The sequence below is a fragment of the Eptesicus fuscus genome, chromosome 5 (genome assembly GCF_027574615.1).
Source record: "Eptesicus fuscus isolate TK198812 chromosome 5, DD_ASM_mEF_20220401, whole genome shotgun sequence".
NCBI lineage: Eukaryota > Metazoa > Chordata > Mammalia > Chiroptera > Vespertilionidae > Eptesicus > Eptesicus fuscus.
Genome location: NC_072477.1, coordinates 108,922,809 through 108,948,381, shown reverse-complemented (window position 1 = coordinate 108,948,381; position 25,573 = coordinate 108,922,809). Strand labels below are relative to the sequence as shown.

General features: G+C 46.2%; 1 protein-coding gene, 1 non-coding gene and 1 pseudogene across 8 annotated transcripts in view; all 3 read left to right on the top strand.

Annotated features, from left to right (window-relative positions):
* The window catches only part of NEO1 (neogenin 1), a 360,999-nt gene that overhangs the window by 210,299 nt on the left and 125,127 nt on the right, over nt 1-25,573 (top strand). The gene's annotated exons all lie outside the window — the stretch shown is intronic.
* Nucleotides 4,938-5,069, top strand: LOC114229125 (small nucleolar RNA SNORA51). The gene has a single exon (XR_003615210.1). It is a non-coding gene; the product is annotated as a small nucleolar RNA SNORA51 (small nucleolar RNA).
* On the top strand, nt 23,037-23,331 carry LOC103302918 (cysteine-rich PDZ-binding protein-like; annotated as a pseudogene).

Genomic DNA, 25,573 nt, shown 5'->3' with positions numbered 1-25,573 from the left:
CTCACAATCCAGGACTGCTGGCTCCCAACTGCTTGCCTGCCTGCCTTCCTGATTGCCCCTAACCACGTCTGCCTGCCAGCCTGATCACCACCTAACCACTCTGCTGCCAGCCTGTTTACCCACAACTTCCCTCCTCTGCTGGCCTGGTTACCCCTAACTGCCCTCTCCTGCAGGGTTGATCACCTCCAACTGCCCTCCCTTGCAGGCCTGGTCCTTCTCAACTGCCCTCCCTTGCAGGCCGGGTGCCTCCCAACTGCCCTCTCCTGCTGGCCATCTTGTGGTGGCCATCTTGTGTCCACATGGGGGCAGGATCTTTGACCACATGGGGGCAGCTATATTGTGTGTTGCAGTGATGATCAATCTGCATAGTACTCTTTTATTAGATAGGATAGAGGCCTGGTACAGGGATGGGGGCCAGCTGGTTTGCCCTGAAGGGTGTCCCTGATCAGGGTGGGGTTCCCTTGGGGTGTGGGGCGGCCTGAGCGAGGGGCCTGTGGTGGTTTGCAGGCGGGCCACGCCCCCTGGCAACCCAAGTGGAGGCCCTGGTATCTGGAATTTATTTTCCTTCTACAATTGAAACTTTGTAGCCTGGAGCAGAGCCAAGCCTGGGGCTCCCTCCGAGGCCGGCAGCCATTTGTGTTGGGGTTATAATTGAAACTTTGTTGCCTTAAGCGGTTGGGCCCGGCCAGGGTGTGCGGAAAGCTTTGCTTCCCCTGTTGCCGGCGGCAACCCTGGCCTGCTCTCTCAAGCTCCATTCTGCCGCCATTTCTGTTTGAATTTGTTTATCTTTTATAATTGAAACTTTGTAGCTTGAGTGGAGGCTTAGGCCTGGCAAGGGCAGGCAGAAAGCTTGGCTTCCTCTGTTACCTAGGAAACCTTGCTCTATGTGGCTGTAGCCATCTTGGTTGGGTTAATTTGCATACTCACTCTGATTGGATGGTGGGCGTGGCTTGTGGGTGTGTTGTAGGTATGGTCAATTTGCATATTTGTCTATTATTAGGTCGGATTAGTTAGGATAGAGGCCTGGTGCAAGGGTCGGGGCCAGCTGGTTTGCCCTGAAGGGTGTCCTGGATCAGGGTGGGGGTTCCCTTGGGGCGTGGGGCAGCCTGGGTGAGCGGCCTGTGGTTGTTTTCAGGCTGGCCACGCCCCCCGATGACCCAAGTGGAGGCCTTGGTATCTGGAATTTATTCTATCTGATAAAAGAGTAATATGCAAATTGACCATCACTGCAACACACAGATGGCTTCCCCCATGTGGTCAAAGATGGATGCCCCCATGTGGACACAAGGTGGCTGCCACAAGATGGCCAGCAGGGGAGGGCAGTTGGGAGGGACCAGACCTGCAAGGGAGGGCAGTTGGGGGCAATCAAGCCTGCAGGGGAGGGCAGTTAGGAGTGACCAGGCTGGCAGAGGAGGGAAGTTGGGGGCAACCAGGCCTACAGGGAAGGGCACTTGCAGGGGACCAGGCCAGCAGGGGAGAGCAGTTGTGGGGGACCAGGCCTACAGGGGATGGCAGTTGGGGGGGACCAGCCCTGCAGGAGAGGGAAGTTGGGGGCAATCAAGCCTGCAGAGAAGGGAAGTTAGGGGTGACCAGACTGGCAGGGGAGGGCAGTTAGGGGTGACCGGGCCTTCAGAGGAAGGAAGTTGGGAGGGGACTGGGCCTGAAGGGAAGCGCAGTTGCAGGGGACCAGGCTGGCAGGGGAGAGCAGTTCGGGGGGGACCAGGCCTGCAGGGGAGGGCATTTGAGGTGGTCCAGGCCTGCGGAAGCTTGGCTTCCTCCATCACCAGGGGCAACTCAAGCCTCCTGCGCGCTCCAGCTCCGTGGCTGCCGCCGTTTTTGTTGGGATTTATTTATCTTCTATAATGGAAATTTTATAGCCTTGAGCGAAGGCCAAGGCAGGCCAAGGCAGGTGGAAAGTTTGGCTTCCTCCATCGCCGGGGGAAACTCAAGCCTCCTGCTCTCTCCAGCTCTGTGGCTGCTGCCATTTTTGTTGGGATTTATTTATCTTCTATAATTGAAACTTTGTAGCCTTAAGCAGAAGCCAAGGCAGGCCAGGACAGGCGGAAAGCATGGCTTCCTCCATTGCTGGGGAAACCCAAGCCTCCTGCTCTCTCCATGGCTGCAGCCATCTTGGTTGGGTTAATTTGCATACTTGCTCCTGATTGGCTGGTGGATGTGGCTTGTGGTGTGGCACAGATACGGTCAGTTTGCATATTATTCTTTTATTAGATAGGACTGGAGGTCCAGCGCATGAAATGCGTGCATGGGGGAGAGGGGAGGGTCCCCTCAGCCCAGCCTGCACCCTCTCTAATCCGGGACCCCTCGAGGGATGTCCGACTGCCGGTTTAGGCCCGATCCCAGGGATTGGGCCTAAACCGGCAGTCAGACATCCCTCTCACAATCCTGGACCGCTGGCTCCTAACCACTCACCTGCCTGCCTGCCTGATTGCCCCTAACTGCCCCCCCTGCCAGCCTGATCGCCCAAACTGCCCCCCCCACCTGCCTGATTGCCCCAACTGACCCCCCCCCCCTGCTGGCCTGGTTGCCCCACACAGCCTGCTGTTTGGTCATTTGGTCGCCCCTCACTGCCCCCCCCCTGCCAGCCTGGTTGCCCCACACAGCCTGCTGCTCGGTCGTTTGGTTGTCCCTCACTAACCCCCCTGTCGGCCTGGTCGACCCACACAGCCTATTTGGTCATCCGTTCGGTTGCGATGGTCGCTTAGGCTTTTATATAGATAGATTATTGCCTATATTTGCTATGCTGAATTTTACATACTTGTGAGTACTTTGTAACTGCCAATTTGTACTTCTTGATCCCTTCAGCTTTCTCTCCCAGTCCCCCAATCCTCCTTCCATCTGCTAACCATCGTTTGCTCTCTGTGTCTGTTTCTATTTTGTTTGTCCACTTATTTTGTTCTTTATATTCCACATATAAGTGAAATCATATGATATTTGTCTTTCTCTACCTGACTGATTTCATTCTTGTTTATGTTTGAGTAATATTCCATTGTACATATGTACCACTTATTTACCCATTTGTCTGTTGATGGACAGTTACATTGCTTCTATTTCTTGACTATTGAATATAATGCCGCAGTGAACATAGGGATGCATATGTCTTTTCTAATTAGTTTTGGGTTTCTTTAGTTAAATATCCAAAAGTGGAATTGGTGGGTCCTTCTTTGTCTCTTTCATAACTTTTTTTTTTGTAAGTCTGTATTGTCTGATATAAGTATTGCTGCCCCAGATTTTTTATTATTGTTGTTGGTTTTATTTTCATGAAATATCTTTTCCCATCCCTTTACTTTCAGTCTGTGTATGTCTTTCGATCTAAAGGGGGGAGTCTCTTGTAGGTAGAATATGTATGGGTCTTGTTTTCCTATCCATTCAGCCACCCTATATCTTTTGATTGGAGCATTTAATCCATTTACATTTAAAGTAAGTATCAATGCGTAAGTACCATTTTATTATTCATATTTCTTATCTTTTTTTTCTTCTTCTCCTTAAAGATGTCCTTTTAACATTTCTTGTAATATTGGTTTGGTGGTGTGAACTCCTTTAACTTTTTCATGACTGTGCAGCTATTTATTTGTCCTTATATTCTAAATGATAGCTTTGCTTGGTAGAGTAATCTTGGTTGTAGGTACTCACTTTTCATCACTTTGAATGTTTTGTACCAATCCCTTCTGGCTTGAATTGTTTTTGTTTACAAATTAGCTGACAGTTTTATAGGAGTTCGTTGTAGGTAACTGTCTTTCTCTTGCTGCTTTTAAGAGTCTCTCTTTGTCTTTAACCATTGGCATTTTAATTATGTGGGCCTCTTTGGGTTTTTCTTGTTTGGGAGTCTTTGTGCTTCCTGGACTTGTATGTCTATTTCCTTCACCATGTTAGGGAAGTTCTTTGTCATTATTTCTTCAAATAGGTTTAAATCCCTTGTTCTCTCTTCTCTTCCTGGTACCCTTATAATGCAAATGTTGTTACACTTGAATGTTGTTCCAGCAGTCCCTTAAATTACCCTCATTTTTAAAAAATTCTTTATTCTTTTTGCTGTTCCAATTGGGTGTTTTCTACTTCCTTGTCTTCCAAATTGCTGATTTGATCTCTGCATCATCTAATCTGCTGACATAAGTTGCGACCACAACTTCATTCCATCTAGTGTATATTTCATTTCTGGTTCTTCTTCCATGGTTTCTTTGTTCTCACTAAGTTTCTTGAGCAACCTTATAATCAGTGTTTTGAACTCTATGTCTGGTAGATTGCTTGCCTTCATTTTGTTTTGTTCTTTTTCTGGAGTTTTGTTCTGGTCTTTCATTTGGCACATGTTTCTTTGTCTCCTCATTTTGGCTGCCTCCCTGTTTGTTTCTATGTATTAAGTAGATCTATATCTTCCAATCTTGCAGAGTAGCCTTATAGAGTTGGTGACACAATCTCTGTGGTCACATGTTCCAAGTGTGTCCCTTGTGTGAGTTGTGTGTGCCTTCCAGTTATAGTTTAGCCTTGATTACTTTGGGCACATCAGTGGGTGGGGTTGACCCTCAGGCTAAATGACTGTGCTTATTGGCCATGACCACAGTATAGGAGCTGATGTGGGGGGGCAGACCCCATGGAGCAAGATTCACCCTACTGGGCTCTGATGCCAGCCAAGACTTACTTTTGGGTGTACTGCTTGTGGAGCTAATTGGGTGGTGGTCTATTGTGGTCTAAAGCCAGCCACCAGGTGTATTGGTTCTGGGGTCTCTTGGGAGAGGCTCTGATGTAGGCCAAGGCCAGCCTCTGTCTGTGACCAGATTGGTGCTACCTGGTAGGAGCTATAAAGTGATCTATAATTAGTAGTTTCTTGTGCTGGGCCTGGAAATGCATGAGAAAGTCCACACTGCAAACTGAGGCCAGCTGCCACCAGTATCAGGCCTAGAACCACTAAGCTAAAGGCTCAGTACGGCCTCCTGGTGCTTACCACAGGCTGTGTGCTTACACTGACTGTACAGAAATAGGAGGCAGAGTAAACCTGCCCCATATACACCTCAGCTCAGGCTCTTTGTCTGGTCTGAATTGTGAATGGGGAGACATTGAGTCAAGGAGGTTTGGGATCTGACTTGTTTTCACTTCCTCTGGGCAAGGAGTAGATGGTGGCTATAGCTTTATTTGATACGTGGCAGTTCAGCCAGGGAGTGAAAAAAAAATAAAAATAAAATAAAATTTAAAAAAAGGCTCAGTGCACCCCAAGGCATGCAGGCACCTGCCAACTGCCTGTAAGGCTCAGTCCCTGAAAGAGCTTTGGGTGTTACATGACGTGAGGTCTCAGGGAGTCACGGGTGGGGTGAATGGTGTTTATCAGATTAATACAGATTCAAATTTGAGTAACACAGAGGCAGTGGTGGCTGTTCTTCAGGCCTCGCCCTTAAACCACACAACTCAGTTTTTCCCTGTATGTCTGTGGCACCCCATAAGCCACTGTCCCTCCACCAGAGCCTAGGGTGAGTGCTTGCAAGTGAGTCTGTCTGTGGACTCTATGAGAACGCCTGAGTTTCCAATAGCTTCTGTCTCACCTGAACATGGATTCCTGCTGATATTCACTGTCAGATGTTATGTGGGCTGCTCTTCCTGATACTGGTGTTCTGGGCTGGGGAGCCTGGCATGCTTCTCGGGAAACTTCTGCAGCTCAGCTATGCCTTCAGATACTCACCACTGCCTATGGGTGTGAGGCCAGCCTGTTTCATGTCTCTGCCCCTCCTACCAGTCTCAACATGGCTTCTTCTTTATATCCTTAGTTATAGGACTTCTGTTCAGCTAATTTTCAGATAGTTCTCCAGGTTGATCTCTAATTTAGTTGTAATTTTGGTGTGGTCAGCGGAGAAGGAAGTAAACACAGTGTTTACCTACTCTGCCATCTTCACCAGAACTCCAGTCTCATTCCCTTTTCTTAAAAATTTATCTTCATTATCTTACGGATGTCCTCCTTTTTTCCCCCATTGACCTCCTCCACTCTGCTCCTACCCCCTCCCCAGGCCTTCACCACACTATTTTCTGTCCATAGGTTATGCATAAATGCATATAAGTTCTTTGGTTCACTTTTAACTAACAAATTGATTTAATAGTTACCATTGATAATAGTAAATTAATATAAGTGAACACTTTCTCTGTGCCAGGGAACATGCTAAATGCTTTCATTATCTCTTTTCATCCTTACATCAACACAGGAAAGTGGATGTTATTATTTGTATATATACTTAAGAAAAATGAAGTTTAAAAACATTAAGTAGCCTGCCCAGGATCATACTAATACATGCAAAGCTGGGATAAGAACCTGGTCTGTCTAACTGACAGCCATATCCATTTAGACAGTAGTAATACCATGAATGTACAGCATCTACTCACCAACTCAATTAACTACAGTTCCTCACTCACCTTACAGACTAGACATAAAGTATAAGGTAATGCAAGAAGTGGAGAATAAATAATTATTAGAAAGTTGAGAAGTTGGGAACTGAGTTTTTGTAAGAATCTGGTGCCCAACTCATCAAGGAGACAGCTATTTGTTGGTTTAGCTCTTAAAGTAATACTCTTCAGCCTGGTCATTCCTACATCCATTTCCAGGAATCAGGCTAGGATTAGAAGTGTTTCCTATAGCCATAGAGGAATTTTCCTTTTGTTCAGGAATCCAGAGTGCAGGTTGGGTCTCATTGGTACCCATTGAGTATTTCATAAGCCTAAATAAGGAGCCAAGCTGGATTGTTAATAGTTAAATAGAGTTGGAAATGTAGAATCTTATATGAATTCAAAACTAATAAGAAAGTTGAAGGCATATCTTGTGAAATTGAGTCTTGAATGCATGTCACTTTTATTTGAAAAAGAAAAGTTGGGTGAAAAAAAGTAATTTAAGATTAATTTGAACATTGAATTTCATATGTTTACCTATAGAAATAGGTAATTATTCTCACCTCTTTTGGCTAGTAAGAGTATTACTTTTACTTTATCCTAGAATGTTAGGGAAAATTGCCTAGTTTTGTGTAGATAAGTCTATATTCCTTTTTTTATTATTGACACTATTGCAGATGTCCCCCATTTTCCTCCCCTTTGCCCACCTCCACCCAGCCCCTGCCCTCCACTCCTCTGGCCTTCACCACACCATTATCTGTGTCCGTGGGTTATGCATAAATATTCTTTGGTTGATCTTTTCACCTTCTTTTATTCAGCGCCCCCCCTGGGGGGAAAAGAAGCCACTTCATGGAATACACAACACAAAGCTTGAATCCTGATGTAAATTATAGACTTTAGTTAATAACATCAATATTGGTTCTTCAGTTTTAACAAAGGCACTGCACCAACACATGTATAATTAACTAGAGGCCTGGTGCACGAAATTCATGGACAGAGGGGTGGTGTGTCCCTCAGCCCAGCCTGCACCCTCTCCAAACTGGGACCCCTCGAGGGATGTCCGACTTCCCATTTAGGGGATCAGGCCTAAACAGGCAGTTGGACATCCCTCTCACAATCCAGGTCTACTGGCTCCCAACCACTCGCCTGCCTGCCTGATTGCCCCTGACTGCTTCTGCCTGCCACTCAGATCACCCCCTAACCACTTCTCTGCCAGCCTGATCAACGCCTAACTGCTCCCCTGCTGGCCTGGTCGCCCTTAACTGCCCTTCCCTGCTGGCCTGGTCACCCCCAACTGCCCTCCCCTGTAGGCCTGGTCTCCCCCAACTGCCCTCCCCTGTAGGCCTGGTCTCCCCCAACTGCCCTCCTCTGCAGGTCTGGTTCCCCCCAACTGCCCTCCCCTGCTGGCCATCTTGTGGTGGCCATCTTGTGTCCACATGGGGGCAGCCATCTTTGACCACATGGGGGCGACCATCTTGTGTGTTGGAGTGATGGTCAATTTGCATATTACTCTTTTATTAGAAAGGATACGGGAAACTGTGTTGAGAGGGCAGTCTGGGATTTCTGGATAATTTCATAAATTTTTCTTAAAGCTATTCAAGAAATAAAGTCTATTAGTATTTTTTTTAAATGTTTATAAGTCTCTATATTCACCCAGCCAGTGTTGCTCAGTGGTTGAGCATTGACCTATGAACCAGGAGGTCACAGTTCTATTCCTGATCAGGGCACATGCCCAGATTTCAGGCTCAATCCCCAGTAGGGGGAGTACAGGAAGCAGCTGATCAATGATTCTCATCATTGATGTTTTTATCTCTCTCGCTCCCTTCCTCTCTAAAATCAATAAAAATATTTTTAAAAATCTCTTATTTTGTTTAGACATGAGTTTTCTTTAGGAATTTAGCTTCAGAATTTTTCTTATGATATACATTTATATTTTAGCGTCCTCCTGATATAAACAGAAAGTTGGACAAAATAAATAAATGTTTTGAGACATTTGAAAATATGCAGGACCATAATCTCTAAGAGAATGAGGTGAGTCCTGTAGTTACCTTAAGCTTTCTAGACTGCATATTGGGTGAGGGGACCAGACCTAATGAGCTAAGGAGACAGAAATCAAAATTTGGGGATAGAAGGGTAATTAGAATTTGAGGGGCAGGCTATTGGAGAGACGAGAGATATGCAAAGAAGCTCCAGAATACTGTATAGGGTTCTTGAGTCTTTTACTGAAGACTAAGTTGTACATTCACAGAGCAACACTGCACAGCTCCAGAAAAGAACATTTACTAAGAAAAGAACAATTATTGGAGAGCTGATAAATTACTGGCACATACCCAGGGTTGAGAAGTATTCACATTCTATCCAGTCAGATTAGAGAGAACTTGTTGAACATCCCAGGTATTCAGTGGAGCCTGTAAAAAGTGTACATTTTAAGAGTAGTGCTAATATAACTCTAGATTCAAGGCTACAATAGAATCATCCTAATCACTTAAAACAAACCTTGGATGGAACAAATTGACCTGTGAGGTTAACTACCTGCCAGAACAAAGTTCAACACTCCTAATTTGGAAGTTGACTTTATATGTTTACCTATGAAAACAACAAAATTTGATTGAATTTCCAATGGCAGTTATAGAAATTGCTTGCCTCTTTCGCCTACTGGTGTTATGATGACATCACTGGAGAAAAGTCAATCAGTAGAAAAAAAAACCAGAAATGGCAGACATAATGAAATTAGCAGAGAAGGAATTTAGAGCAGCTATTATAATTATGTTCAAGGATATAAAGGAGAATATGACCCCAGTGAGGGAACAAATAGTAGCTCAATAAAGAAATCCTATATGATAAAGAGGTAACATGCAAATTGACCATCATGCCCTTGCACAAGATGGCCACCCCCATGTGGTCACAAGATGGCCTCCCCATGTGGTCACAAAATGGCCGCCACAATTTGACAGGCAGGGGAGGGCAGTTGTGGGTGATCAGGCCAGCAGGAGAGGGCAGTTAGGGGCGACCAGGCCAGCAGGGGAGGGCAGTTGGCGGTGACCGGGCCTGCAGGTGAGGGAGGGCAGTTGAGGGGGGACCAGGCCTGCAGGGGAGGGCAGTTGAGCGCGAACAGGCCTGTAGGGGAGGTCAGTTGGGGCAACTGGGCCGGCAGGTGAGGGCAGTTGAGGGCAATTGGGCTGGCAAGGAAGCAGTGAGGTGTCTATCAGGTTGGCAGGGAAGTTGTTAGGGGGTGATCAGGCTGGCAGACAGAAGCAGTTAGTGGCAATCAGGCAGGCAGGCAGGCAGGCAGGCAAGTGGTTGGGAGCCAGCAGTCCCGGATTGTGAGAGGAATGTCCGACTGCCGGTTTTAATCTTTATTGTTGAGAGTATTTCAGATGTCTCCTTCCCCCGCCATTACCCCCTTCTACCCAGTTCCTGCTTCACCCCAGGCCTTCACCAACCTATATAGGTAATGCATATATGCATATAAGTTCTTTGGTTAATCTCTTCCCACCCCCACTACCCCTTCCCTCTGAGATTCATCACTCTTTTCCATGTTTTCATGCCTCTTGTTTTATTTTATTCATCAGTTTATTTTGTTCACTAAATTCCATGTTCATTTATTTTTATTTTCAGGTTCAATCGTTGATAGACTTGTATTTATTGCCGTTTTATTGTTCATATTTTTTATCCTCCCCCTTCTTCCTCCTCGTTTTACTCTCCTCTTCCTCTTCCTCTTTATAAAGAATACCCTTCAACATTTCATGTAATATTGGCTTGGGTGCTGATGAACTCCTTTAGCTTTTCGTATCTGTGAAGCTCTTTATCTGACCTTCAATTCTAAATGATAGCTTTGCTGGGTAGCGTAATCTTGGTTGTAGGTCCTTGCTTTTCATCACTTTGAAAATATCTGGTCTGCAAAGTTTCTGTTGAGAAATCAGCTGATAGTCTCCCTTGTAGGTAACTTTTCTCTTGCTGCTTTTAAGATTCTTTGTCTTTAACCTTTTGCATTTAACCCTTTGCACTCGCTTGCTTTTTTCTTGATTCCTTTATTCTACTCGGAATTTAATTTTTTACCAGATTTTACAAAGTGCAGCAGTAGAATAAAAAACTGGAGTTTCTTTTCATACAATCTTATTTATTTGGATTTTTTTATATTTCAAATTATTGAATCCCTGTATATTATTTTCTTTATTTCAGTTAGTGTATGCTTACTTTCTGAGTGGTACTTTTTCATGTCTTTGAAATTGTCACTAAGTCCCTTGAAGTTCTCATTAATATCCTTGTGCATCCTTATAACCATTGTTTTGAACTCTATATCTAGTAGTTTGTATGCTTCCATTTCACTTAATGTGTTTTTTTCATTGAGATTTTTTCTGTTTTTGCATTCATGACGTTTCTTTGTCTCCGAATTTTGGCTGTTTCCCTGTGTTTGTTTCTATGAATTAGGTAGAGCTGCTATGTCTCCTGCAATTGGTAGAGTGGGTTTGTGCAGTAGGTGTCCTGTAGGGCCCAGTGGCTCAGACTTCCCAGTCACCCGAGCTTGGCACTCTAGGTGCATCCCTGTGTGGTCTGTGTGCACAATCTTATTGTAGTTGAACCTTGATTCTTGTTGGTGTCACTGGGAGGAATTGGTTTCCAGGCCAGTTAACTGTGAGGACCAGCTGTGACTATAGTGGAAGAGCTGCTATGCTAGAGACATCCCTGTGGAGCAGGACTTGCTTCAGTGGTGCTTTGGTACTCACTGTGTCTGCCCCTTGAGTGTATTGCTTGTGGATGTGTAGAGTTGTAATCTGGTATGATCTGAAGCTGTCCACAGGGTGCACTGACTCGGGCTTCCCAGGAGTTGCAAAGTCAGTCACTGCCTGGGGCCACCTGGCCAGAGCTACAGAGAGATCTGCAGATGGCTGCTACTTGTGTTTGGCTTAGAAGTGCCCAGATGAGGCCAAGCTGTGAAGCAGGCTGCTGCTCATGTTGGAGTTGGGCCTCTTATTAATAGGTATGAGGCACACTGAGTTCAGCTGCTGCTTCTTTGAGAAATTTTAGGAAAGTCTGAGGCCTAAGCCATATGGAGGCCTTTCATATGGAAAATCCCTGCAAACAGCTTGGGTGGGGCTTCATGTTCAATGTTGCGGGGTCTCAGGGAGTAACCAGGGCAGAGGGAATAGATAAGCCAGGCTGATTGAAACAGATATGGCTGCCACTCATCTCTTCAGTGGGGAGGTCTCAGCATAGGAACAGTGACCCCTGCAAGCACCCCTGTATGGGAAAAAGCCACCCCCGAGTTCCAGCCCTGATGCCAGTGACCATCTGCTTCCTCTCTGTATGTCCCTGGGTCCTCTCAAGCCACAGCCCCAGAGCTGGAGCTCAGAGGGAGCAAGTCCGTGTATATCTGTGTGCCAGTCCTTTAAGAGGAACTGCCTGGGAATCCAGCAACTTCCATGTCACTCAGCCACAATCATTGCTGGTTTTTATAGCCTGAAGTTATGGGGGCTTCTCTTCTCAGCTCTGGAACCCTGGGCTGGCGGTCTGGTGTGGGGTTAGGACCCCTTGCTCCTCACTGGAGGCCTCTGCAATGGCAATATCCCTTCCAATTAAAAAAACAACAACACCCACACATGGCTATTGGACCAGCCCATTTCGTGACTCTGCCCCTCCTACCTGTCTCAATGTGCTTTATTTTTTGCATCTCTAGTTGGAGGACTTCCATTCTGCAAGATTTCAGTGGTTCTAAATGATGGTGGTTCTGTATTTTAGTTGTAATTTTGATGTGGTTGTGGGAGGTAGTGATTACCAGAGTTTACCTACACCACCATCTTGGTTTGCCTCAGTTCACATTAATTAATCCTATCTAATAAAAGAGTAATATGCAAATTAACCATTACTCTGCTACACCCACAAGCCATGTCCACAAACAAGTCAGGAACAAGTATGCAAATTAACCCAACCAAGATGGCTATAGCTGCAAAGAGAGCAGGAGGGATTTTTGGGTTTCCCTGGCGAAGGAGGAAGCCAAGCTTCTGCAGCCCTGGCCGGCCCAGGCCTTTGCTCCAGGCTACAAAGTTTCAATTATAGAAGATAAATAAATCCCAGATACCAGGGCATCCGCTTGGGTTGCCGTGGGGCGTGGACAGCCTGCAAACAACCATAGGCCCCTCGCCCAGGCCGCCCCACCCCCCAAGGGAACCCTGATCCGGGATACCCTTCAGACAAACCAGCTGGCCCCCACCCATGCACCAGGCCTCTATCCTCTCTAATAATCCTCTCTAATAAGAGAGTAATATGCAAATTAACCATCACTCTGCTACATAACCCACGCCCACCAGCCAAACCACACACACACCAGCCAATCAAGGCGAGTATGCAAATTAACCCCAACCAAGATGGCTACCAGAAGGGAGGATTGGGTTTCCCCGGCAACAGAGGAAGCCAAGCTTTCCACACACTGGCGGGCCCAGGCCTTCACTCAAGGCTACAAAGTTTCAATTAGAGAAGATATATGAATCCCAACAGAAATGGCTGCTGGCACGGAGCAAGCAGAAGGCTTGGCTCTGCTCCAGGCTACAAAGTTTCAATTGTAGAAGATAGATAAACCCCAGATACCAGGGCCTCTGCTTGGGTCGCCAGGGGCGTGACTGGCCTGCAAACCACCACAGGGCCCTCACCCAGGCAGCCCCACGCCCCAAGGGAACCCCCACCCTGATCCGGGACACCCTTCTGGGCAAACCAGCTGGTCCCCACCCATGCACCAGGCCTCTATCCTATCTAATAAAAGAGTAATATGCAGATTGACCATCACTCCAACACACAAGATCAAGATAGCTGCCCCTATGTGGTCAAAGATCCTGCTCCCATGTGGACACAAGATGGCCACCACAAGATGGCCAGCAGGGAAGGGCAGTTGGGAGGGACCAGGCCTGCAAGGGAAGGCAGTGGAGAGGGACTAGGCCTGCAAGGGAGGGCAGTTGCTGGCGATCAACCCTGCACAGGAGGGAAGTTGGGGGCAAACAGGCTGGCAGGGGAGCAGTTAGACATCAGTCAGGCTGGCATGGGAGTGGTTAGGGGGTGATCAGGCTGGCAGGCAGAAGCGGTTAGGGGAAATCAGGAAGGCAGGCAGGCGAGCAGTTGGGAGCCAGCAGTCCTGGATTGTAAGAGGGATGTCCGGTGGGATCGGGTTTAAACGGGCAGTCAGACATCCCTCGAGAGGTCCCAGATTGGAGAGGGTGCAAGCTGGGCTGAGGGACATCCCCCCGCCCCTGTGCACGAATTTCGTGCACTGGGCCTCTAGTCCTATCTAATAAAAGAGTAATATGCAGATTGACCATCACTCCAACACACAAGATGGCTGCCCCCATGTGGACAAAGATCCTGCCCCCATGTGGACATAAGAAGGCCACCACAGATGGCCAGCAGAGGAGAGCAGTTGGGAGGGACCAGGCCTGCAGGGGAGGGCAGTTGTGGGCAATCAGGCCAGCAGGGGAGGGCAGTTGGGAGGGACCAGGTCTGCAAGGGAGGGCAGTTGGGGGCGATCAAGCCTGCAGGAGAGGGCAGTTAAGGTGTTACCAGGCTGGCAGATGAGGGAAGTTGGGAGCAAACAGGCTGGCAGGGGAGCAGTTAGACATCAATCAGGCTGGCAGGGGAGTGGTTAGGGGGTGATCAGGCTGGCAGGCAGAAGTGGTGAGGGGCAATCAGGAAGGTAGGCAGGTGAGTGGTTCAGAGCCCGCAGTCCTGGTTTGTGAGAGGGATGTCCGACTGACTGTTTAGGATCGGGCCTAAACGGGCAATCGGACATCTCTTGAGGGGTCCCAGATTGGAAAGGGTGCAGACTGGGCTGTGGGATGCCCCCCCCCCTCCGTGCACGAATTTCGTACACCGGGCCTCTAGTGATAATATAATTAGCATTATCACTGTTATTGCAGCTCTACACAAGTAGAACATTCTTATCAGATAGCTCTTTACAAACTGGATATAATTAATTTTCAACAGTATAGAATAGTGAAATAAATTCTTATTAATACCACATCTAAGAAATTGGATAATGTATGGATTATTTGTAGCTCAGTATGTCTCCACTAGAAGCCCAGTGCACAGAATTCATGCATTGGGAGGTGTGGGAGGGGGGGCCCTCAGTCCAGCCTGCACCCTCTCCAATCTGGAACCCCTTCAGGAATGTCCGACTGCCAGTTTGTGCCCGTACTTTTAACAGATAACAGCTCCATTGTTGTTTCTTCCTTTTCATGCCTAAACCCATTGGAATTATTAGGTATTCAAAGTGTGTATACATTTTGGGGGGACACCCTGTATATCTCTAGTCAGCGGTGAAAGGAACCAACGGCGGATTTGGAACCCCAGACAGGGAACCTCGCTCACTCCCCACGTCTCCCCACTCCACTTTCCACCTTCGGGGGCAGCGGGAGAATCAATGTTTTCTCTCATTAACTCAGAAAAGCATGTCCTGTCACCCACTGCCCGGCAGGAGTGCACTAGGCCCCAAGCGAAGGAGGCTCAGTCAGGGCAGCCTTCGCTCCTGGGTGCCGGCACCCAAAGTGCACATCCTCCTCTGCAGTGGCCCAACTATCCCACCATTTCACTGAGAGGACGGACCTCCTCGCCTCCTCTGGGTTCACGATCTTGAACGCTGACCGAAGGCACCTCAGCGAGGGCCGCCCATGCCCACCAGGTGTGTCTGTCCGCACCTGCTCCCGCCTCAGCACCTGCATTAGCCCATGGAGGTGATCTCGTGTGCGCATCCTGTGGGGGATGTAGGCATGCTGGGGTTGATTGAAGTGCGGTGGAGGGCGGGGGTGGGGGAACTTGCACACACGCCATGGTCCGGGACTGTTGCAGGTGTGTGTGGGTGACAGTGCGCTGGGGGACGTTCGCACACCAGGGGGGGAGGAGAGGATGTATGCACCAGAGGCCTGTAGCTACGCAGATCCACAAACCCCTGTGGTGTGACCAGGAGGACGTCATTCTGGCCCGCCACAGTGGCTGTCCCTGCGACCAAGGAAGCCAAGCCCCCCTCCCGCTCCCCTCCAGCCGGCTTGGCCCGCTCTGCTCCGGCCGGCTTGGCTTCCTCCATCGCTGGGGTGATGGAGGTAGCCCCCGCCCGCTCTGCTCCGGCCCACTTGGCCGCTCCACTCCAACCAACTTGGCTTCCTCCGTTGCTGGGGTTATGGAGGAAGCCAAACCCCCCTGACCCCCACTCCACTCTGGCTGCCACCATCTTTGTTGCATCAATTTGCATATTCCCTCTTTATTGGCTATGGGCGCAGCCATCTTTATCGTGAAGTGAAGGTCAATTTGCATTTTACTCTTTTATTAGATAAGATTTTAATCTTTGATTATAATGACTAATATTAATAGCATCTTATGAGCCTGGCCAGTGTGGCTCAGTTGGAGCGTCATCCTGTGCATCAAAGGGTCACAGTTTCGGTTCCATACAACCTGGGTATGTGCCACAGTCACCTGGGTATGTGCCACAGTCAGGGCACATACCAAGGTTGCTGGTTCAATCCCTGATTTGGGCACATGTGGGAAGCCACTGATAAATGTTTCTCTCTCATATAGATGTTTTTTATCTCTCTCTAAAGTCAATGGAAACATCCTCGGGTGAGGATTTTTTTTTTTTTAAAGCATCATTATGTATGTTTTAGCCACTTCGTTTTAAGAGTTTATAGAAAGGTTTTGAAACTATTATAAAGGAAACAGAAGAAAGAAGTGGAAAAATTTTTATCAGAAAATGATAACTACCCTCAAATACTTGAAAGTAGTCTGGCAATTAAGAATATGCTATTAAAAAAGTATTGAAAGCTCTGTTTATAGGATGGGCCTTTGAAAAAAATTTAATTTGAAATAATTTTAGAATTACTGGAGTGTTACAAAAATAGTGCATAGAATTCCTGTAGAAGACTCTTCACCCAACTTCATTGTAATGTTAACATTTTATATAACTGTGATACAGATGTCAGGTAACTATAAACTCCTATCTAACTATAAACTCCTAACTTTATTCTGATTTCACCAGTTTTTCCGCTTACTTCCTTTTATTTGCCTAGGATCTGGTTTTTGTTCCCACATTGCATTCATTCAATCATTTATTGTAAAAAAAATATATATTTTTGTTGATTTCAGAGAGGAAGGGAAAGAGAGAGATAGAAATATCAATTATGAGAGAGAATCATTGATTGGCTGCTTCTTGCACACCTCCTCCCAGGGATCGAGCTGCAACCCTGGCATTTGCTCTGACCCAGAATAGAACCGTGACCTCTAGTTCATAGGTTGACACATTCAACCACTGAGCCACACTGGCCGAGCCCATACGCCATTTTCAACACATCTATATCAGGGGTGATATTAATGTATTATTATTTGGTAACTAGAGGCCTGGTGCATGAAATTCGTTCACTGGAGTGGGAGTGGCCCTCAGCCCAGCCTGCACCCTCTCCAATCAGGGACCCCTCGGGGAATTTCCAACTGCCGATTTAGGCAGTTGGACATTCCTCTCACAATCTGGGACTGCTGGCTCCCAACCGCTTGTCTGCCTGCCTGCCTGATTGCTCCTCACTGCTTCTGCCTGCCAGTCTGATCACACCCTAACCACTCTCCTGCTAGCCTTATCGACGCCTAACTGCTCCCCTGCTGGCCCGATTGCCCCCAACTGCCCTTCCCTGCAGGCCTGGTCTCCCCTAACTGCCCTCCCCTGCTGACCATCTTATGGTGGCCATCTTGTGCAAGGGCGTGACAGTCAATTTGCATATTACCTCTTTATTATATAGGATACACACACATACTATATCCTATATAATAAAACCCTAATAAGCAAATTGACCGAATGGCAGAACGACTGGTTGCTATGACACACACTGACCACCAGGGGGCAGATGCTCAATGCAGGAGCTTCTGCATTGAGTGTCTGCCCCCTGAGAGGGAGGCGACCAGCGGTGGGGGGGGGGGGGGGGCAGGACTGGTTAGCAGGTGGCACCAGGCTGCCAGCCAAGGTGGGTGCCATCGGGGGCTCCCCTCAATTGCTCCACCTACCAGTCCACCCACAGATCAGCCCTGGTCACCGGCCAGGCCTAAGGACTCTAACCTATATATTGGGAACAGTCTCTTAGATTTAAAAATTAAAACCTGGCAAGGCTACTCTAACACTGAAAAAACAGGGTGATGCAACAATGACATGCATGGACTCTGGCTTGCACATTTTGTGGTCAGCCCTGATTCTGACACTTATAACTGTGTGACAGAGCCAATTAACTAACTTCTCTCTGTTTCATTTTTCCACCCATAAGATGGGGGAAATGGCACTACTGCCTCAGAAGGACCATGTTATGTACTGCTTTTTATAATCAGGGCAAAAAAATGTAGCTGCCCATACAACTGCAAGATGCCTTTCACCTGTATGAAAAGTATGGTCACTGGTGCATGCAGCATCCTGGATTGCAAGAAGGATGCCTGACTGCTGGTTTAGGCCCGATCCCCACAGTTGGACATCCCCTGAGGGTGTAGGCCGGGCTGAGGGACCCCCCAACCTCGTGCATGAATTTCGTGCACTGGGCCTCTAGTATATGTGTATACACACACACACACACTCTCTCTCTCTCTCTAACAGTCCAGGAGCCCTCAGGGGATGTCCCACTGTCGCGAAGGTGGGAGAGGCTCCCGCCACTGCTGCTGTGCTTGCCAGCCTTGAGCCCAGCTTCTAGCTGAGCGGTGCTTCCCCTGTGGGAGCGCACTGACCACCAGGGGGCAGCTCCTATGTTGAGCACTGCCCCCTGGTGGTAAGTGCATGTCACAGCGACCGGTCATTCTGCCGTTCAGTTGATTTGCTTATTAGCCTTTTATTATATAGGATGTCAACTTGATCACATGATTATGGAGGTATCTTCCAGATTTCTTCATTATAAGGTTAGGATTTTTCTTTTTGTAATTAGTATTTTAGGAAATAACCTTGAAGTTGTGCAGATATCTTTCTTAAATTTTGCAGGTGAAGCTTTTTAACTACTCAGTTTTTATTATAGAACAATTTAGGTAGTTAGTCTTTTTTATTATTATTGCTAGGACCTAACTAGATAGCAATATTTACAAGTCTCTCTCCTGTTTAGTTTATCCAGACAGTGGTGCTTCAATTTTCTGCCTAGTGATAGAAATAGAAAGCCTGGTTGCCAGTCTTTTGGAACTCGGTGAGGAGGGAGATAAGGAGTTTCATATGAAGGTGTGTCCCAAAATATGTACACATATACTTTCAATAATTATAAAGGTAGTGTTTACTTAAAATATACTTTATTTTCAAAATTTAGCTATCAGCTGTTATAGTATATATACATTTGGGGGGAGAATATATTTTAATCCTCTCCTGAGGATAAGTTGGAGAGAGAGAGAGAGAGAAGGGAGGGAGGGGGAGAGAGAGAGATTTTCAACTAACTGAGTCACCTGGCCAGAGCAGGAGTTTTATATTTTAGTATGTGATTTTAATCCCCCCTGTTGGTCATCTCTGAGCCCAGAACCTGCCTGACTTAGTTTCTCCATAGTGTAAACCTCCCATGTCCAGGGGTGAGGTGGAGGTTAATAGCTCCTAATTCCACTACCATAACTACAATGGAGAGATCTGGAAAACACCACCTTAACCATATCATCCCTGTCTCCTGAAGTGCTGCTAGTTTCTCATGGTCAGTTGGTTTGAGTCTCATCATGCTGTCCCCTTTGAGGCATTTAGATTGACTCTGCTCCATTTGCTTTTCTTCTATCCACATTTTTCATATATTTTGGGTTAGGATTACAGATATCTCTTAGTTTCATCTAAATTTCTATTTCTTGTCCTGCTATTGTTTGCTAGCATTTATAAAGTGTTAGATGCAGAATGCATTTGGCCCTGTGTCTTAAAATTGAAGCCAAAGTAGCCTTTCAGATTATTTTGCATCATCTCTCAAGCTTTCAGATACACAATCCTTTGGCTCAGCATTTTCACTTCTAGGATTACATCTTACAGAAATGTCTACACATGTGCATGCACAAAGGCACTTGTATAGGGAGGTTTCTAGAAACAATGCCTGTAGTAGCCAAAATAATGGAAACAGTCTAAATGTAAATAATAATAAGGGAATGATTAAATAAATTGTGATATAGTTGCATAATGGAGTAGTATGCAGGTATTGGGAATAATGAGGTTCGTTTGTACACACTGACAAGGAAACTCTTAAAGACATTAATACATCATTCAACAGTTTTCAAAGCAACATGTTTGGTATCACTCCATCCTTATACTAATAAAAGGGTAAATGCTAATTAGACTGGACGTCTTCCGGACATCATTCCGCACGTCCTTCCTGACAAAGCCAGGCCCGCATGAAGCCACCCGGGGTCCCGGGTGCCTGTGGCCAGCCAGAGGGAGGAAAGCCTGGGTCCCAGGTGCTTGTGGCTGGCCAGAGAGAGGGAAGCCTGAGTCCCGGGTGCTGGAGGAAAGCTGATGCCAGCAGCTGAGGAAAGGAAGGCCTACTCTTGCACGAATTTTCATGCATCGGGCCTCTAGTGTGTATATATTAGTGCATCATTGAAAAGGAAAATATTTGGAAGAATGTACACCGAACTTAAACAGTGGTGTTTTGGAAATGATGAAAGTGGAACTTTAGTCCTTTTACTTTATGTACTTCTATATTGTATAACTTACTTTTTTAACAAGCTTATTACATTTGGATTTTAAAATAAAATATGAAATAGACTGCTTACAGAAGTAGTTGAGCAGTGACTGGAGGTTTAAAGGAGCTCTCTGCTAGACACTATCTCAGGTATCATTTAGTGCAGGATTGCCCAAACTGGATTACAGTTTGGGGATAAAGAGATTGCATGATTAATTAAGAATTAGAATTGCTAGGTTAACAAACTCAACAGGTTTTTCTCCTGTAGAATTGTCGGGAGCCTTTAACATGCTAATAAGCATGGCAAATCTCCACAATCTGCCAAATAGATTATTTTCTCTCTTTTTCTTTTCTTTTTCTTCTTTCTTTCTTTCTTTTTTTTTCTTTTTTTTTTTTTGAACTTGTGAAGTTTTTATTAAATCCACAGAGGTAAAAACCATATTGTGAGGGGCTGGGAAATGGGGATACCAAGGAGTGGGAGGCAGACCACCAGAGGGGAAGAGCAGGGGGGTAATAGGACACACCCAGGCTAAGCTGGCTCTGGGGCCCAGCTTCAGGGGCGATCACCAGGGCCACTGGACAGCTCCTGGGAGCTCAGGCCAGCACCAGGCAGGCTCAGTGGTGGGGGCTCCACCAGCACAGCAGAGAACTTATCACTAAAGGCCTCATTTGAGTCTCAAAGAAGCACTGCAGGCTGATGATTGACTGCACATCTGCCTTGTCCTCCGACAGCTTGTTGAACTGCTTGAACATTCGGCCCACATCCTGTTAACTCTTGAGGTGAGCTGTAGGCGGGTTTAAAACTTCTGGAGGTGTGCGTGGATCAGGGTCAGGTCCAGTGTGCCGCCAGGCTGATCCACAGAAAAGCTGGAGTCGGTGGCCAGCTCGTGCAGGAGCCAGCAGTCAGTCTCTCTCTCTCTATCTTTCTCTCTCTCTGGTATATCTGTTAACATCTCCCAAAAGTACTTTTTGGAATTTACTTTTTGTTCACATGGCAAAAGCAGTTGAGAGCTGCTGTGAGAGTTCCTGGGAAGTTTAGTAAATTCCTTCACATAAAGCATGGAAGGAGAGACATTTCCCCAACATACTTTCTTACCCTTTGAAAGAATTCAGAAGATTTTGAAAGAAATTTTAAAACTGATCTATTTTCAAATAAAGATTATGAAAAGGGAATACAATTAGTATTTCAAAAGAAAGATTAAATGTGCCTACTGAGTGGGTGTTAAATTAAGATAATTAGATCCACTTAACCAAGGGCAGCATGCCCAGCACAGAAATTAATAATCTCTACTTAGAAAAGGTTAAACTCATCATTATAAAATTCTAAAAGTGACACTTTATCAGTCAGTAGTCTAATGTATCATTAAAACTGGAGCCATCAACCACAGTGTAGCTGAATTTTGAAAGTGATTTCTTAGAAAAATGAAGAATACCTCTGATAATTTGCTCAAGTAATATAAAGGAGAAGCAATACCTCTTCAGGTTCTCACATGAATGACTTCAGTTAGTCCCACTAAGAGCCTGTTGAGGTCATGAGGTTTCAGTGAAAGCGCCAGTGTGAAGCTCTTGCCAAGTGTTTGAGCAGCGGTCAAAGCTAACAGTGTTTTTGATGTTAAGACTTTGAAAGTGTTATACCTTTTCTCAAATGGACTTCCAAGTTGCCTTTGACTTGGGTAAGATTTACTTGGTCTTTATTGCTCTGAACATACTAGCAGTGTGAACATTGGTACAGAAGCCAAAAGGTCCATTTTTGTTCAGTAACCAGGCAAACGTAGGACATAGCATCTCCTGGAAATAAGACTGGAAAGCTAGATGGTACCAGTCTGTGGAGGATCTTCAATACTGCGCAGAGGGGTTTAGACTTTATTCTGTAGGTAGTTTTAGGGAATGATTCCATCAAAACTTTTATTTTGAGAAGTGAACTCGGGTGTCAGAAGGGAAAGAAACCATAATAGCTAATATAATTAATTATTTTTTTTTAAAGAAACAAAGACTTTTACTACATTTGGCCTAGAGATCTGTATAATTCACTTATGCCTTGGGTCCCTTGATGACTACTTGGCATTTGTAAAATCTTCAAGTAATTTCTGGACATTTTAATTTTGTGAAGATTTCAGATAGGTTGATCTATTTTTTTAAGCTCAGGTATTTTGAATAACAAATGTCCTCGGTCCGTATCTATTGCTATTCTACAGTAGAAAAAAAGTATGATTTTACATACCATAATATTCACCCATTGTAAATGTACAATTTAATAATTTTTAGTTGATTTGTAGAGCTGAGCAATCATCATCAAAATATAGATACAGAACATTGCTATCCCCCCAAATTCCCTCATATCTGTCTGCAGTCAACACCTGCTCCTACCCCCAGCCACTGTAACTAATGATTTTTTTCTATCTCTATAAAATTGCCTTTTGAAGTCATTCTATATAAAATGGAATCCTATGATATGTAGTCTTTGCGGCTGGCTTCTTTCATTTAGAACAATATTAAGGCTTTTCTTTAATCATCCACAGTATGGCATGTATAGTATTTAGTATCTTTTTAATTGCTTAATTCGGTATTTCTTTTATGGATATATCTCATTTTGTTTACCCAATTAGCAGTTGATGGCCAATGGATTATTCCTAGTTTTTTACTATTTTGGATCATGGTACTATGAAGGTTTGTGTACAAATTTTTGTGTGGACATTTATTTTCATTTCTCTTGAGTAGATTCCTAGGAGTAGAATTTCTGGATCATATGCTAAGTTATGTTTAAGAAACTACCAGTAAAACTATTACAGATAACATTATCTTATACAGGGCGGGGCAAAGTAGGTTTATAGTTGTGAGTACCTGAAATAGTGTTTATTATTATATTTTTATTTATTAACTATTGTATTATTTTCGATATGAACAATTGTAAATCTACTTTTGCCCGACTCTGTATATAGACAATCATAAGGAATCCATGAATAAACTACTAACTAATAAATGAGTTCAGGATTGTTTTCAAGCTGCTCCTGCTACTGTAACTAAGGGAACCATTACAGAAGGATGGTGTGCGAAAAATTGAAAAGAAACTTGGTACTGTTATCACTCCAGATACATGGAAAGATGGTGCAAAGAATACCACAAAAAGTGGTGGATGAAAATAAAGCTTTGACCTCAAAAAAAAGCAAGATTGGATCCATATGGAAAGAATAATTTCTCCACTTGCAGAATTTACCAAAGTTCTGTGCACTAACTGGGTTCTAATTACTGCCAGGGCTGTGTGTACAAAAGGGCATCTGTGCAATGTGTGGGAAAAAAGGTGTTGGATACCAAAAACTACAAGCAAACATCTGTCTAGAATGTATTGATGAGGATTCTGTCTTTCTGTATGCTTTTGCTTTCTGCTTTAAATTTTCAAGGCATATCATAGATATTCAAGTTACAAAATAACATGTTTTAAGACTATTACATTTAAACCAGGGAAGTTGATTCATTCTTTTGCTCTCTAGAAGTTCTGAATAGCAACAATGGAACTAATCTGCCTTACAAGCATCTTACTGAACTAGAATAAGAGGCAAATTTAACAACAAAATATTGTCTCAGTTCTGTAGCACTTTTCATTTAACAATATTCATATAATTCTTACTAGAGGCCTGGTGCACGAAATTTGTGCATGGGGCGGGCGGGGAGAGCGGCGGTGTCCCTCACCCCAGCCTGCACCCTCTCCAATCTGGGAGCCCTCAAGGGATGTCCGACTGCCCGTTTAGGCCCGATCCTAAATGGGCAGTCAGACATCCCTCTCACAATCCAGGACTGCTGGCTCCCAACTGCTTGCCTGCCTGCCTTCCTGGTCGCCCCTAACTGCTTCTGCCTGCCAGCCTGATCACCCCCTAACCACTCCCCTGCCAGCCTGATTGATGCCTAACTGCTCCCCTGCCAGTCTGATTGCCCCTAACTGCCCTCCACTACAGGCCTGGTTACCCCTAACTGCCCTCCCCTGCAGGCCTGGGTCCCTCCCAACAGCCCTTCCCTGCAGGCCCAGTTGCCCCCAACTTCCCTCCTCTGCCGGCTTGGTCACCCCTAACTATCCTCCCCTGCAGGCTTGATCGACCCCAACTGCCCTCTCCTGCTAGCCTGATCGCCCACAACTGCCCTCCCTTGCAGGCCTGGTCCCTCCCAACTGCCCTTCCCTGCTGGCCATCTTGTGGTGGCCATCTTGTGTCCACATGGAGCAGCCATCTTTGACCACATGGGGGCAGCCATCTTGTGTGTTGGGATGATGGTCAATTTGCATATTACTCTTTTATTAGATAGGATAGAGGCCTGGTGCACTGGTGGGGGCCAGCTGGTTTGCCCTGAAGGATGTCCCAGATCAGGGTGGGGATTCCCTTGGGGCATGGGGCGGCCTGGGCGAGGGGCCTGTGGTGGTTTGCAGGCCGGCCATGCCCCCTGGCGACCCAAATGGAGGCCCTAGTATCTGGGGTTTATCTGTCTTCTACAATTGAAACTTTGTAGCCTGGAGCAGAGCCAAGCCTTCTGCTTGCTCGTGCCAGCAGCCATTTCTGTTGGGATTCATGTATCTTCTATAATTGAAGCTTTGTAGCCTTAAGCGGAGGCCTGGGTGGACAGGGTGTGCGGAAAGCTTGGCTTCCTCCATTGCCAGGGGCAACCCTAGCCTCCTGCTCTTTCCAGCTCCGTGGCTGCCACCATTTCTGTTTGGATTTATGTATCTTCTATCATTGAAACTTTGTAGCCTTGAGTGGAGGCCTAGGCCGGCAAGGGCAGGTGGAAAGCTTGGCTTCCTCCATTGCCAGGGAAACCCAAACCTCCCTCCTGCTCTCTGTGGCCGTAGCCATCTTGGTTGGGTTTATTTGCGTATTTTCTCCTGATTCTCTGGTGGGCGTGGCTTATGGGCGTAGCAGTGTGATGGTTAATTTGCATATTACTATTTTATTAGATAGGATTATCCTCTCCCTCTACTTTATACTTATACATATACTAGAGGCCCGGTGCATGAAATTCATGCACGGAGGGGAGTTTTCCCTCAGCCCAGCCTGTACCCTCTCCAATCTGGGACCCCTCAAGGGATGTCCGACTGCCCGTTTAGGCCCGATCCCTGAGATCGGGCCTAAATGGGCAGTCAGACATCCCTCTCACAATCCAGGACTGCTGGCTCCCAACTGCTTGCCTGCCTGCCTTCCTGATTGCCCCTAATCACTTCTGCCTGCCAGCCTGATCACCCCCTAACCACTCTGCTGCCAGCATGTTTGCCCCCAACTTCCCTCCTCTGCCGGCCTGGTCACCCCTAACTGCCCTCTCCTGCAGGGTTGATCACCTCCAACTGCCCTTCCTTGCAGGCCTGGTCCTTCTCAACTGCCCTCCCTTGCAGGCCGGGTGCCTCCCAACTGCCCTCTCCTGCTGGCCATCTTGTGGTGGCCATATTGTGTCCACATGGGGGCAGGATCTTTGATCACATGGGGGCAGCTATATTGTGTGTTGCAGTGATGATCAATCTGCATAGTATTCTTTTATTAGATAGAATAGAGGCCTGGTACAGGGGTGGGGTCCAGCTGGTTTGCCCTGAAGGGTGTCCCTGATCA